The sequence below is a fragment of the Pseudopipra pipra genome, chromosome 20 (genome assembly GCF_036250125.1).
Source record: "Pseudopipra pipra isolate bDixPip1 chromosome 20, bDixPip1.hap1, whole genome shotgun sequence".
NCBI classification, from domain to species: domain Eukaryota; kingdom Metazoa; phylum Chordata; class Aves; order Passeriformes; family Pipridae; genus Pseudopipra; species Pseudopipra pipra.
In genome coordinates, this window is record NC_087568.1 from 10,991,559 (window position 1) to 11,006,018 (window position 14,460).

Sequence of the window (14,460 nt, forward strand, 5' to 3'; positions counted from 1 at the left end):
AAGCATTCATAAAATGCAGTCTTGGATTATGGAGAATTCATGAATATAAAAAATATAAAGGAATGGGAAGCATAAAAAGATGAGAGTGGTATAGAGTCCCTCTTCCATTGGTCTCTGACTGATAAGAGAAGAGTTGCCTGTCTTCCCAAGTGTTCCTGAGTGCATCCTGTCTTCTGGAGCTGCAGCCACAGCTGTAAGTGTGCAGCAACACCAAGAGCTTCTAAATCATTCCATTACTTCATGTAGTGATTGGAATATGGAGTTAATGCAGGATAGAAATAAGGTGCATTTTTCAAATACCCAGTTCTATTGAACAGAGCAAAAGGAAAGGAAAACACAATGTTTTAGTGAACTCTTTACTTTTTAAGGCGGAATATCAGCTAGATTTGAGGCTGACCTAATAGTGCCCCTAAACCTGTGTTTCATTTCAGGTATTTCTTAACTTCAAACTTCAAAAATAAATTTTGCAAATTGATGTGAGGTGCTTTTTGGGACCTTAAGGAGCATATTGGAATCAGTGGGGCATGAAAATTGTGTAAAAGGTTTGTGTGACTTTCCTTTTTCGCTCAGTGACAGTTGCACAGGCAATACTGGAAAGCTGCTGTGTGTGGTTAATACAGGCTAAAATGGAGACCACAATCCTCCTTTCTTAACTCCCTGTTGCTGAAGATTAAGCACATTCTTGGAATAAGGCCTGTCTGTGAGTTCTGGAAGCGTTCCTGCCTTTCTCCCTGGTGTGGTGGGTGCAGCCAACCTGCCGCCCCCCTGCCCAGTTCCCAGGAGAGCCCTTGACCAAATAGCTGTGGGAGGTTAAAAGGATATGGACTCCCTGAAGTCCTTTCCAGGCACATGCTCTCATTGTTCTTACAATTGGAAAGGATTTAAATGACAATCCATGCTGGTGGCAGACTAGCAGCTCTTCTATTCATCTAAATTTATTAACTCCTTGAGAAACAGCAGCATTAAATGAAGAGGAATGTACACTGTTCTGTTTCTCCAGCGGTGAGGACTCCTTTTCCATCATTTTGGGCAACAGGTTAAAATACTGATAAAAAGGCATTGAGGGCCTCAGCAGATTTATTTAACTGAATCCTTACTCTTTTCTGCCTTTGAGCAGATGAACTAGAGAAGTTTATTAGTAGATGCTACAATTAGTGCCTGATGATTCTACTATCTTAATGATTTGAGGATTTATCCCATTATCTCACTACTGCTGAAATTCATGGAAAGGAGAGCAAGAACTGTCTTACAGTGCCCAGCAGAACTGAGCAGTCATCTCTCAAAGTCCTTCAGAGGTACCAGTAACTGTGGTGAGCTGTGTGCCTGGGATACTGGAAATCCGTGTGCTTCCCAAAGTTTTCCAGAATGATCCGTGTTCAAATTCTGCTTAATCACAGAAGTGGATTAATTTGGTGTGCTTGTGTCCAGTTCTTTTTGTGAAAACATAAAAACAAAAGAAATTGCTGGAGTCTTTCATCCGATGTAACAGCCAAAAGAAAATAAAGGAAACTTCCCCAGAGCCTTATATTCATAAAACCTGATCTTTCAGCATTCCTGAAATATCTGCTGATCAAAACTTTGTTCCTCTGAAAAATGGCTCAAATATAGAATCCTGTTCATTCTCATCATATAATTCTATATTTTGTTTCTTTGTTTTCAGCTGCTTTCCAGCTCTTGAGACAATTCAGGGGCTGGGTTTGATACTGAGGCTCCCATCTGCACTCTGTATAGAGTTGATTATTAGTGAAATAAAGAACAGGAGATGGGAGAGCTTGAGAACAATCTCTTCTAATACCAGAGTTGTGGAGCTTCAAAATAACAGTGGAAAGGTCTAGATCTTTTTAGATCTATCAAAAGGAGATACTTTTTCATACACCATGGAGGAGTTATGGAAAGCTTTGATGCAGCGTGGTATGAATGCTAAAGCTCATGTGAATTCAAGAAACAATTGAACAAATTGTTGGAATAAAATTCCATCAAATACTTTTACAAGCACAGTCTCCATCTCTGTCTCAAATCCTCTGTGAAGCAGATTTCTAGAGGCTGGGAGAGAGTCAGGGAAGTATCTCTTCACACCTACTCCATTTTAGTACTATTCCCTTGGCATCTCCTATTGCCCAGCTTTGGAGACAGGACATGGCTCAAGGATCCTTCATCCTAGAAGGATCATGGGAAGGCAGGAAATGCACTGCTGTCCCGTGAAGCTGTCCCTTCAAGGTCCTTCTCTGCAGTAACCCAGCCAGGAGCTCCTTTGTGGAGCACAAAAAAACCCCAATGAGATGACAGAAAAATAAAGACATGACAAAACACATGTCAAAGAGAGTCTTAAGCTTTATCTCTAGGCAAGAAGATGGTATTACTAACCAAAGCGTTAAATATTCAGTAAAATATTGTCGCAGGCTCCTGTGAACCCTTGGTCTGAAGACCAGGGCCTTGTTCTATACAGCACCAGTGTAAAGCTGTCCTGGTATGCTGACAGAAACTTGGGATATTGAGATGAGGTTTGTGTGTTTGAGTCCTGGTTTAACATGAAGCCAGTCCTCTGCTCCAAAGGCCAACTTTATCAGCTCCATCATTTTCTGGGGTGCTTCACTGGGGTGTCAATAAATTCAACATGTAAAGGTGCCCCACGGGGGAACAACTCCTTCATACAAGAGGGGAAGGATGTTTAATGGCACAGTGTGTGTTTACAGCTGACTAGTCCTTGGATTAAACAGTTTATCCCTTTGGTAAGTGCCTGTTTATTTGGATGTTGTGGCCAACCCCCATTAGTCAAGCAGGGAAAGGGAAGCTCTGGCTTTTGGTTTCTTCCACAGCTGCATCTGAAGTGCCTGCTCTGATTTAGGTGTGCAGATGGAGGGTGCACAGAGAACTGATGGGATCCTGGTAGGTGCTGAAATGGATTCTGTGCCTGTTACAGTGGTGGGAACCCTCCCCAAGGAAATGCTGCTGGTGTTCCTGCTGTGCTCCAGTTAACTGGAATGAACTGGAAAGGATGAAGCAAACACAGAGAAGCAGTTTGGCCAGCCAGCCATTTTCCGTGTTTCCACTGCTGCCATCTGTCCTTGGAAAAGAGTTGCTTCTCCCACATATGTGTCTTTAAATATTATGTTCTTCTGGCTTTTTTTTTTTCTTTTAATCAAGTTCAGACCTCTTGTTTCCCCCAAAAGCTTTATTCTGTGTCTCAGTTTTCCCCTCCTCAGTATCCCTGGTGAATTCTGCCTTACAAAATCTGTGGACATAAATTGACCCATCATTAATACGAGAATAAAGTAACAATGAAGAGACACTCCCAGATCCCTTTCAATCTTTGGTGTGGTCTGTCTTAAGACCATACCCATGGTAGTGAGGGACTTGGGGCTCGTGAATGGGGCAGTACTAATGCTAACACCACAGATCCAGTGGTGAGGTCATGGTCTTCTTTTCACAGAAATCGGATCTGGAAATTGTCTTGCTAACACGTTTAATCCATTTCCTTGCCATTGTCTGATTCTTTCCTGCAGTACATTTGTTGGTGGAATGCCCAGTCTCTCATAAAATACCCACGCAAAAGCACTTCCACTGTTTCCCTGAGGACTAATTCCTTAGACTGATTCTCACTCTCTCAGATTTTTTTTTCCCAGATACTCAGCTTACCTTTTGCTCTTCCTTCATTTCTGTGCTGCTGTGCCTGCTGGTGTGGTTCTTGGTATAGTCTGGAAATTCTTCTACTCCCAAAGCTTGCACTGTTTAGATGGGTCTCCTGTTGCTGTGACTGAGCTCAGATGCTGCCTCCACCTTGTCTCCTGATCCTGTAGCAACCTGCAGCTTCCTCCCAAGAGGCAGCTCTGATCTCTGCTCCTGTGACCAGTGACAGGCCCCAGGGAATGGCTGGAGCTGTGTCAGGGCAGGGTCAGGTTGGATCTCAGGGAAAGGTTCTTCCCCCAGAGGGTGGTTGGGCACTGACCAGGCTCCCCAGGGCAGTGGGCACAGCCCCAAGGCTGCCAGAGCTCCAGGAGAGTTTGGACAACGCTCTGAGGGTCAGGGTGGGATTGTTGGGATGTCTGTACAGGGCTGAGGGGTTGGACTTGTGAGTCCCTTCCAGCTCAGGATACTCTGTGATTCTGTGACAGTGTTGGCTCAAGCACATGGTGCAGCAATGTTTGCCTGGTGAGATGCCAAGATTTCAGGAGATGCATTATTGTGTAGGACAGTGAACTCGAACCCAGAGCCAAGATCTGCTTCTGGAGCACTTGTGCATGTGCAGCCCAGAGCACACGTTTCCATGGATCCTGTGTCAGCCCATGTTCTAGGAACTCCGCTGGATGCTGTTACATTGCCGTGCTCTTGGTTGTCCACTTATTTAAGAATATTTCTCTGCAGCACATTTAGTTTAGTTTTTCCTCAGACTTCCTTTATTTTTCATTCACAAGCTTGAGGTTACGCAGGGTTTCTTTGGTGGCCTTTTGCCAAAACTTTTGAATAAGGATCATCTGCTCAATTTTTTAACATACAGTTGTTTAGAGTTGTCGAAGAGAGATGGAGCCAAACAAAAGCATCTTTCCAAGGGAATCTAAATAAATATTTACTACAAGATTTTGTACAATGATGGTGTTGTGAGTTTTACCTGAATTTGCAGTTTTATCAAAAATCCAAGGTAGTCCTCTCAATTAGTCTGCTAAGATTTATTTTTCAGGAACCTGTCTATGGTTCACTGATCACTTGAAAAAAAATTCTAAATTTATTGAAGCCAATCAGAGACCATAAAGAATTAAGTAGTTGAGTTTTTCTCAGCATCCAATTTCTAATGTAAATCTCTTGTTAATACCAAGAAAAATTATGAAAGTCAGTGTTATGTCACAAACACTAGTATGAAGTGTGTTTCAGGATTAAAAAGAAGTGTTACTTTTGACACCCCAGTGTTACACTGACATCTAAAAGCAGATTACTGGGGAACATGGAGGAGGTGAGTGTGTAACTCATTTATTTGTATGTCTCCATCAGAGTGTTTCTGCCCACAGGTGTGGACAGAAGCAACCAGCAAATGCTTGCTAAGACATAACATCCCAACTTTATTTTTAGCGAAGAGCATTGGTGGTGTCTGAGCCTTGAGACATGGGGCCTTTAGCTGCCTCCAGAATATTTCTTTCACTTTTCTAACAAGGTTAAATAGTGAAATAAATTTTCCCTTTCAGTTTATTTTATTTTACTGGTCTATTTTATTTCTTCTTTAAACAATAATATTCCTTCGTAAGTGATAGTGGTTGGCTGAGTTGTCAGCATAAGCTGTGTGGCAGATGGGAACTGAAATTAAGTTTACTACTCTGTGGAGCTAAAATTTTGCCCCTGTAAAAGGTCTTGAAAGAACCAGAGGGAAGCAAGACAATTCAGTCCATGTCTTCACTGCAAAAGTGTGTGATGGGGAATGCTCATCAGCTGAGAACTCCTGTTCAGCAGGTGCCCTCTGCAAGGGAGGGGAAGCACATGGAACAGATGGTGGGGAGCAAGGAAGGTTAACTCCCTTCTCTCTCCTGGGAATCACCTTGCTCAGGGTGGTACAGAGGCTCATTCTCACTAGGTTTGTGCTCAGATGAGATCTGATGTGCATGCTCAGTGAAAATACATATTTTTTAGAAAGGAATACAAAGCCTGTGTCATGTAAGTGACCTTGAAGTGCCCAATTTGAAAAGAGTGATGCAACAATCCTTAACATGGCTGTGCCAGATTTCCAAAAGCTCCCAGCAGCCAGCCAGTGCCATTGTTCCCAACTGGAGGTGCTGGCACTGAGGGCTTTGGGAAATCTGTCTCCAGCACTATCCCCAGTACCCTGCACCCTCGAAGTGCCAGGGGAAGGGAGGTGGAGAACACCATTCCCATTTGACAGGTGGGAAATGGGACTTGTGGTTCTTTGCCCAAGTTAATTAACTGAGCCAGGTGCAGATAACTGCAGGTTTTGATGGCACACTCAGTAAGATATTCCTTAGAACCAATGAACTAATGAACAGTGGTGACTGGGATTCTGCTGGCAGTCAGACTGCCTGCCCTGCTCATTGCCATCACTTCACTTGTGTCACTGCTGCAAGGCTGTAAGTACAGCAGTTTGAAGTAAACTAAGCTATTGCTTTTCTTTAAGTGATCCCTTGTGTGCAGGAGGTGTAGCTGTTCATACCTGTCCTGTGCTTGGAAGCACTGCTGTCGTCCCTGGGAGTCTCCAGCACTGATGGCAGGCAGCGTCCAGGAAGAGGGAACTTTCCTGTCATTTGAGGCCATGTGAGACTCCACTAATCCACAGACAGTAGGAATTATGCTTTGTAAAGGGCCAGTCAGGAGGGCTCCTGACTTTTCTTCTGCTTGGCTGTAAATGCAAGGAGGGAATTTGTGGGATGGAAGCTCTCCAGTCGAGATGCTCCTGAAAATGGGTGTTCTTTTCTAACTGTCCTTTGGCTGCAGGAGCTGCTGCATCACCACCACTGCAGCTGACGTGCAAACCAGAAAGGTTTTGTGCCTCTCACATACCCCCTCTTTCTTAAAACAGTCATACTGTTAATTCCTACTGGAAGAAGATATGTTGAAACTTGGTTAAGATCCATTTTTAAAACCTTTTACTTGATTGCAAGATAATGCTGTTTACTGTCCACCCAGGAGCATTTCCAGTCCTGCCCAGGTAGGATCCATTTTATTTACTACATATTTGTTCTGTCAAACAAGTGGAAGTGAAATGTATTCAGCAGTACCATTCTGAGTTGGAGTTTGGGTAACCATTCCAAGAGTCACATGAAGATTGTGAGAGTTGGTAAGAATAAATGGTATCACAGAATCCCAGACTGGTTTGGGTTGGAAGGGACCTTAACCATCATCTCATTCCAACCCCCTGCCATGGACAGGGACACCTTCCACTAGGTATCAGAGTGCACTTTCAGTGAAGTTGTGTTGATCAGATTTCCATCACGTTGTAGTTCCTGTAATCCTCCTAAACTCGGATCTGTAAGTATTTTTCTAGGGGTCTCAGGTTTTACTCTCTGTGCGCAGTGATAATCTAATATTGGAATTTTGGAAAAGCGTTACATGTGAGATGCTTCCCAAGTCTGGAAGTAGTTTTTTAGAGTGATCCTGGGACACAGTCCTTACAGAAATAAAAGCCAGTCACATGCAGTATTCCTAGAGGCTGGAAAAATGTGTTGTTGCAGTTTTTAGAAACAGTCTATGAGTGAGATCCAGAAAAGTCCATTCTTGGCTGAGATGTTCATGTTAACTGAAGGCTTTTCAAAGAATGCTCTGGGAAGTCATTTCAGGATACATAAAAGTTGTAGCCTGGAAGGGGGCTACATGCATGTGGTTTTAGCTGGGGCAAAACTCCTGGCTCCTGCTGAAGGAACATGATGTTCTCTTTAGAAGGAGGGCACTTAAAGCACAGCTGCGCCCCAGCACCGCAGAGCTCAGACCATGCTGTGCAGCTGCAAATAGATGAGAAGGGGAGGTTGTTGTTGGTTTGGGTTTTTTCTTTTAATTAAACTGTGTTCTAAACTTCTTCACATCAGTGTTTGTACAGTCTTGTAGTTACAGTCAGTGTACACAGGCAGCACAAAAACTCCACGGGACTTGCAGACCAGCTTAACACTTTTACTTTTTGCAGTCACCTTTGCTTTGGAGTAAGGGGGTTTGACCTAAAAACTCTTCCTCCTCTCAGCCCTGGCGTGGGTTATTGAGCAGTGGGCACTGGCACTTGCAGCCCTGGTGTGATAATCAGCCAGGGGTGAGAGCTGGCCCTGGCAGAAGGTGGGTGACAAACTCCTGCCCGTTTCCACGTGTTGGGCAATAGCAGCTGTTGCTGACAGAATTTTGCTCCCTTGGAGCTTTTCTTCCTCATGTTGAATGGAAACCTTGGGAATAAAGTGTGTGGAGCATGTGCACTCCCATGTGATGTACCTGGGGAGGAGGGAAGCAGTCTGGGAGCTCAAACTGTATGCAGATGATTCCTTGGGAATCCTTCTGTAATATACTTTAAAAAAAACTTTTAAGCTTTCAAACAGAGTCTGTCTTTAATTTAAGAAAACAAGTCTGGCCGTCTAGTTTAATTTGGGGGTTTTAGGTTGGCACTATAAATTCTCCGCTATTTCCTCCTCTTAATTACCATAACAATCCTCTGCATGTTTGGATTACCTTAATGCCTTCACTTAATGCTTTACTTTCTTCACTTAATCTGTGCATCTCTAATGCTCAGGACCCTGTGTGTTTGCTGAGGAGGAGAAGTGCCACACAACACCCTATCGACCAGTTTGGTAAGGGCTTAGAACTAGATGAGCGTTAAGGTCCCTTCCAACCCAAACCATTTGGTGAGGATGATGAACTCTGGACAGAGATGCTTTTATTTACCTCTGGGTGTTGGTATAATAATAATGTGGGGTTGAGTTATGATTTATAAACCGGTCTGTAGCAACCCAAGGGAGTGGCAGATACATGAATGTTTTGCTGATATGACCTGCCTATTTCCCAGGGGTTGTTCTCTCCCTTCAATTTTTGCTATAAGCACACGAGTAATCTCTTATTCTTGGCCAAAAAAACAACTGTTGTGTTATTGTGACTTTTCTATTCATTTATAAAGGTGAAGGACAATGGCTGTTTTTGTGCTGGTTTCCAGACTGATCAGGACAATAATGTAACACCACCTTGTTGCTGCAGAACCATTTGAATTTGGAATTGGATATCTATCTACTCAATCTTTCTTTAAGCTTTTAGGCTCTTTTAAATTGAAATTCTGTAGGAGTAGGTGTAATGCTGGCATGGTGCAATAGGGAACTGTCACAATTTGTGCTTTGCTCAGTGATTATCAACCAGCCTTCTGAGGCTGTTCAAACATTTCAGAGGACCACTGCTTCAGTTACATGCAAGAAAACATTGCCAGATGCATACTGCTTAATTATAGGATTATAGAGTCGCAGAATGCTTTGGGTGGGAAGGGACTTTAAAGCTCATCCAGTTCCACCCCCTGCCACGGGGGGACACCTTCCACTATCACAGGTTGCTCCAAGCCCTGTCCAACCTGGCCTTGGACACTTCCAGGGATGGGGAATCCACAATTGTTGCAAAGCAGATAAATGTCATGTTTTGCATTTCTGATATGTGGCCCTTCTTACTGAAGGATAAATAAAAAGGTCAGTCAACACATATTTCCATTCTTTGCCTGTTGCTAAAGCTTTTATCCTTGTTTTTGGTAACCTGGCTGGCTTTATTGCCCTGTAGACACCAGCACAAACCTCTTCCTCTGATTGGCACCCTTATGGAGATGCTTCCTGCTTATCCACCTCTGGGCTTTGGAGGTGTGATCCTGTGGTTTATTGGGACCTGCACAGGGCACAGCTTCCCAAAGCTTCACTGACTGCAGCCTCACTGCATTCAATGGGATCCAGGCTGGCTGAGTGCTCTGTGCCGCTTTCAAACGTTCCCACATTGCTGATACACCATCCACCCTCACAGGGCAGGGCCATTTTTACCTTCATTAATGATTATTTGTATTGTTAAGTCCAGTTGGCAAAAAGGAGGGCCCAAGGCTGCCAGAGCTCAAGGAGTGTTTGGACAATGCTCTCAGGGACAGGGTGGGATTGTTGGAGTGTCTGTGCAGGGCCAGGGCTTGGACTGGATGGTCCTTCTGGGTCCCTTCCAGCTCAGGAGATTCTATTATTATATATGATTCTATGAACTAATATAACAGATTATTTATGGTGATCTCTTAGAAGCATGTTTGCTGCTGGGTGGCAGATTCTGAGTTTCCTGTTTGTTTTTTTTTCCTCATTTTTATTTCTAATTACTTTGTTTCTATTCCTATCCAATTAATAACATGACCTCAAGTAGGTTCTGAGTCATGCTTTATTTAGCAAAGTATTCTGCCTCTGTATTCTTGGAGAAATTAGATAAGAATTATACAGAATGGCTCTTTAATGCAAAGTGGGTCTTGATAAATCTTGTAATTGCTTTACATACTGATTTTTCTTTGGTGAATTTTGCCCCAATACCTCTGTGATCCCAGCTCTGTGGAGGTGTTTTGCACCTTCACTGCCATAACTGATTTAATCATGGGCAGCTAAACTCTATCATCTGATAAACCACAGTGGTAAAATTTGTCACAAGCCATGAGAAACCTTTTGCAGGCAGGATCATTGCACTAAGATTTAATCTGAAGTGCACTAGAAATTAATTTACCACACCACTGCTAGTCAACACACAGGATGATAAAGTTACTCCAAACTGCCAATTAACTCTTCTGAATTGTTTTGGAAACTGTGTCAAGTCTTGTACCTTCTTCCCTAGCACTCTAAAAATACACCCCCCAGCTGCCTCAGCTGCTCCTCATCAGACTTGTGCGACCCTGCCCAGTGAAAGACTGGGACAGAGTCCCTTGGTGAGCTGTTGAGTCTCAGTGTTGGAAAGGTCTGGAGACTGGATTGAGTCTGTTGAAAATGGAGAAGCTACAGTTGACTCTGCCTGGAGGCATGAGAGAAAGACTAGATGAGCTCTTAAGGGCCTTTCCAGCTCTGCTCTTCTCCAGTTCTCTAATACAGTTCTATGTTTTCATGCCATTCATTACTGTCCTCACAAGTGCAGCTCCCTGAAAATGTGCCACTGTACATGCACTGCCCAGCAAATTCAGTGACATACTGTATACTCAACACAAGCTTGTTGCAAAGAATCTTCCAACTTTTCCAGCATGGAAAAAAAAATAAAGAAGCTAGAGCAAGCAATTATATCTGTATTTCATTTTAAATTTGGTCAAACTTGGATTCATCAGAATTTGAGAGTGTAAAGGATGTAGAAAGAAGGTTATTGTCCACCCAGCCATCTGAAGGAGAACATCAAAGGTCCCTAGGGATGTTGCATTGTGCAACAGCGCAAGCTCATGATTTACCTTCAGGAGCTGTAGATAAGAAACATTTGGAGGGTGAAGGCAGGATGTAAACAGTACAGCATGAAAGAAACACTAACACTGGCCTGGGTGCAGGCTGAGATCAGACAGCCAGGATTGTGTTACTCAAACAGGAAGCCGGAGGGACGTTCCTCCAGTGGCTGTCTTTCCATTATCAGCTAATAGTGGCTGGGCTGATAAGGAGGAGACATTTGTCCTCTGGCTACAGTTTTGCCATTCCTGGCACAGTCAGTAAGAACCACAAACACACAGTTTGTGTTCCCTCAGCAGTGCCACTTCAGTAGGAGCTCCTGCCCACTCTCCTGTGTGGTCCCGTAGGACCACCTCTCAACCACTGGTTTGGTCTCGTGAAGCCTGAAAGGCAGCCTGTACTTCAGCTCCAAGAAAGGGAAACCTTTACCATTTGGGCTGACGGATCTCCTCATCAGAGCCAGATGCGACTCGAGGAGGTCAACAAAGAGCAATAATAGATGCCCAATGATGACACTGTGTCAGTCGTCTGGGCTATGCAGAGAAACAGGAGGTTCTGACTAATTTTTTTCCAAAGGTCTCTTAATTGTAATAACTTGAACAGAATTGAATAGAAACTCATAAAGGCAGAAACAGAATGTTAGTCTTTGGCTGTTTTGCCCCACAACAATCTTCATCCACTTTCTCGCCGGTGTTCTCATTTCTCTGCCTGAGCTCTGGGGGTTCCTGTGCAGTGGTGATGAGGGATGGACCAACAGCTCCCTAGTGCAGTATTTATGTTGTATATGTTGTATCAACATCGCTACACATTGATGCCTTTGTGGTGTATCCAGCATGAATCCTGTTCCTATTCCCACTCTGTAGGAACAGTCCCACAGAGAGTCTTTCCCTTCTTCTGCCCCCTTCAGTTCGGGGGTTTGCTGCAGTAGGGCTGAAGGCTGAAGGTTCCTCTTGCAGAGTTGGATGAGAGCTGTTGAGTGGGAGACATCCAGTATCCACTAGCCCTTTCTGGAGACAGTGGGTGAAAGAGGGGTCTGCTCTGAGGTAGAAGATGTTCTAACCCAGGATGGATGGGGAGGAGGAGTGAGGTTGTAGCCCTGCCCTGCAATGCACCCACTGCTCTGGGATGGAGTCCCCAGAGAGGGACCTGTTTCTCCTACCCAGAGAGATTTGCTGTGGAGTGATGTATTAACAATTACTGCTGGTTTCCATTTTCTGAACCTCAGCGCCCTGTCCAGCAGGATTTTGTGGTATCACAACAGGATAGGGTGTTTGAAGGGACCTGCCCGTGAGCACTGTGATCCTGGTGGGCAGCTGAGGGTCTGGGCATTCCTCCTCTAGGAGCAGTGAGCGGTGGACCAGGGTCCTTCAGGGAGCTGAACACCACCTAACCCACAGCACCAGCCACTCCAGCTGTGACTGAACTGCTCCCTCCCAGGTATGGGGCTGGGTGCTCACCCCCTCTGAGGGCTGCTCTGTACCTGTTCTGCAGCTCTGGCTGCCTCCCGCTGCACCGGGGCCTGTTTGGCTGCTGTGCTTTCTCTGCTAAAAGATGTGCAGAACTGTGGCTGATTTGAAGAACTGAAGTTTCTGCTGTGGTACTGAGAGTGTGCTGGAAATGTGAATATTTAGCTTTGATTAAAACTACTTCTGCCCTGAAAGCCTGAGCCATTTCTGTTGGAATCTCTGAAGGAGACTCCTTGCTTTTGAAGACAGTAAAGAATGAGAATTCCCAACAGTGGTACCACCTTTATCACGATCTTGGGCAGAATCTCACTGGCCTTTCCGGTGGGCTCTGACCCTTTTGCCTATCAGAGTAATGCAGTACGTGGACTCCCACTCATGCGTCTCCCCACTTCTTGCTCCTACTTTCCTTTATCTTGGCCAGTGGGTCATTGAGCCATTATTAATGCATTTGACAAGGGGGATGTTCCTGTACAGAGAGATGCCATTTTAGGATGGTAACTTTTGAGTATCAGTATGAAAAGCCATTAGAAAAGTCATTATAAATATTATTAAAAAATCAAAATCAGTTTAGAAGAGTCAGAAAATTTTGTTCCAACCCAGTTACAGCAGATTTCAATCTGTTTAATAACCATAAAGACATAGTCAAACCCCCAGTGCATTATGTGGCAAACATTGTCTCTTTTTGTCCATTTGCTTATACTCTGGCATGGGGAAATGTGTATCTGCAAAAAGGTTAAATGAGTTGTAACCATTTTGCTTCGGAAGATGATGTGAATATAAAAGAATTATGTTCTTTCCTCCTGATGACTTACACTTATTTGTTTTGCTACCATGCATCCTGCCTTACATACATCCTTTCTTCTTCTTGGGAAAGATTCCATCACTGAAGTACTTCGATCCAATGCTGCCATGGTTGTTGTTGTTATTATTTTATACTCTGGATTTTTTCCAGAGTATTTTAATGCCACACTGGTGATGGCTTTGTTTATCTTTCTGTCTCAGCCTTTGGAATGACAGCAGTGTCCCCTCAGTGCCTTCAGGTCTTGGTGGGACCTGACATTTGGATAATGGGGAGAAAACTCCTTCAGGAGATTTTGGCTTGGGTGAAGGGATGAGCATCTGGAGACACAGGGAGATGATTTCCTTGAAGAGGACTCCTTGGAGGAGGCTTCCTGGTGAAGAATACATCTCCTGGTGCTTCACCTTTGAGGAACATTTAAAACCACCCGGGTAAGCCTAAAACCTACAGGGCTTACAACCAAGAGTGCTCCATGGGTAATTAAAATAAAAAATGCAAAATAAGCTTATAATGCTAAATAATAATAATAGTTCTTGAGGCTCAGCAAGCAAATGAATCAAAGCTGCAAATGATCTTTATAGCCCTCTCATACCAAAATTAACTTTTTTGCCTGCTCTTAGCACTATGAGTGTTTCTGTTGCACACAGAGAAGTCAGAGGCTTCATGAGGTTGTACAGTCTGTGTTGGCTTTGGACAGCCTCTATATGCAGTCTGTATTTTATGAGAAGCAGGAGTTCTGTAAAAGAAGAATGGTATCCTTTGAACTCAGGTACAGATATCTGTGTGCTGGGGTCCCACTGAGAGGGTATTTTTGTGATGTACTCAATGTTTATTTTCTGTCACTCAAGAAGAGGATTGAGTTGCATTTTAGGTGGCCAAAATGGCTTTAACACCAAACTGAAGTGAGTTAAACAGCTGAGGAGAGGAGAGGCCACACAAAGGAGAGTTGTGGATAACTCCTCCTTAGTGCTGTGGAAAGAAGGATTTCTCTGAGTCCACCTGTAGCAGACATGTAGGTACAGGATCACTCTGACTCCAGGTGAGTGAGGAACCTACTGCTGGGAGATCCATAGTTACCTTGGAATTGACCTGTGGAGATCCAGTCCACCATGAGGGATGGCAGTGCAACCTTCACCAACATCTCCTCTCTGTCTTTAAACCTGCAGTTTTCCTCTTTGTCTTGCCTGGTTTGAGTTTGGCCACCTTCCCTTACCTGGAGCTCAGCTCAAAATGAGGATGAGCTGCTGGGTGTTAATCTCTGTGTTGCAAAGACTGCATCCTGCCCATCCAGTGAGCCCTCGTGGGAAGTATGGGGAGTCAGAAATTA

At 44.1% G+C, this 14,460-nt stretch overlaps 1 protein-coding gene across 10 annotated transcripts in view; it reads left to right on the forward strand.

Annotated features, from left to right (window-relative positions):
• Nucleotides 1–14,460, forward strand: part of EXD3 (exonuclease 3'-5' domain containing 3) — a 294,208-nt gene that overhangs the window by 23,034 nt on the left and 256,714 nt on the right. The window contains exon 1 of one of the 10 annotated variants that reach the window (XM_064677277.1): nucleotides 13,339–13,564. The exons of the other annotated variants lie outside the window; for them this stretch is intronic. The gene's annotated coding sequence lies outside the window, so the exon portion shown is untranslated. Of the gene's footprint in view, nucleotides 1–13,338; nucleotides 13,565–14,460 lie in introns of those variants that run through there. 10 annotated transcript variants of the gene reach the window in all.